Below are 252 nucleotides of genomic sequence, written 5' to 3' on the forward strand. Positions count from 1 at the left end.
CCGCCGACGCCCCGCCCCGCCCCGCCCCGCCCACGTGACCTGTCAGTTCCCGAGCCGGGGGAAGATGGCCGCCGGTCGTGGAGAGGGCGACGCGCTCGGGTCCGCAGCCTCTCCTTTCCGCGTCCTCTGACCTTGCCGCTGGTCCAGCGGGCGGGTCTCGCCGAGCTGAGGACTGAGGACGTCGTCTGCGGCCAGAGTGGAGGTAACCGGCGGGGCTTCGCGGGTCGCCGGGCAGTGGCCGGGGTGAGGTGT

General features: G+C 74.6%; 1 protein-coding gene across 2 annotated transcripts in view; it reads left to right on the forward strand.

Annotated features, from left to right (window-relative positions):
- The first annotated feature begins 65 nt into the window (after positions 1–65).
- Kidins220 (kinase D-interacting substrate, 220kDa) overlaps positions 66–252 on the forward strand; it is an 87,307-nt gene continuing 87,120 nt past the window's right edge. For both annotated transcript variants that reach the window (XM_013013675.1, XM_013013676.1), the window contains exon 1: positions 66–202. The gene's annotated coding sequence lies outside the window, so the exon portion shown is untranslated. The remainder of the gene's footprint in view (positions 203–252) is intronic.

This window comes from Dipodomys ordii, unplaced genomic scaffold, assembly GCF_000151885.1.
Source record: "Dipodomys ordii isolate 6190 unplaced genomic scaffold, Dord_2.0 Scaffold20, whole genome shotgun sequence".
Taxonomy (NCBI): Eukaryota; Metazoa; Chordata; class Mammalia; order Rodentia; family Heteromyidae; genus Dipodomys; species Dipodomys ordii.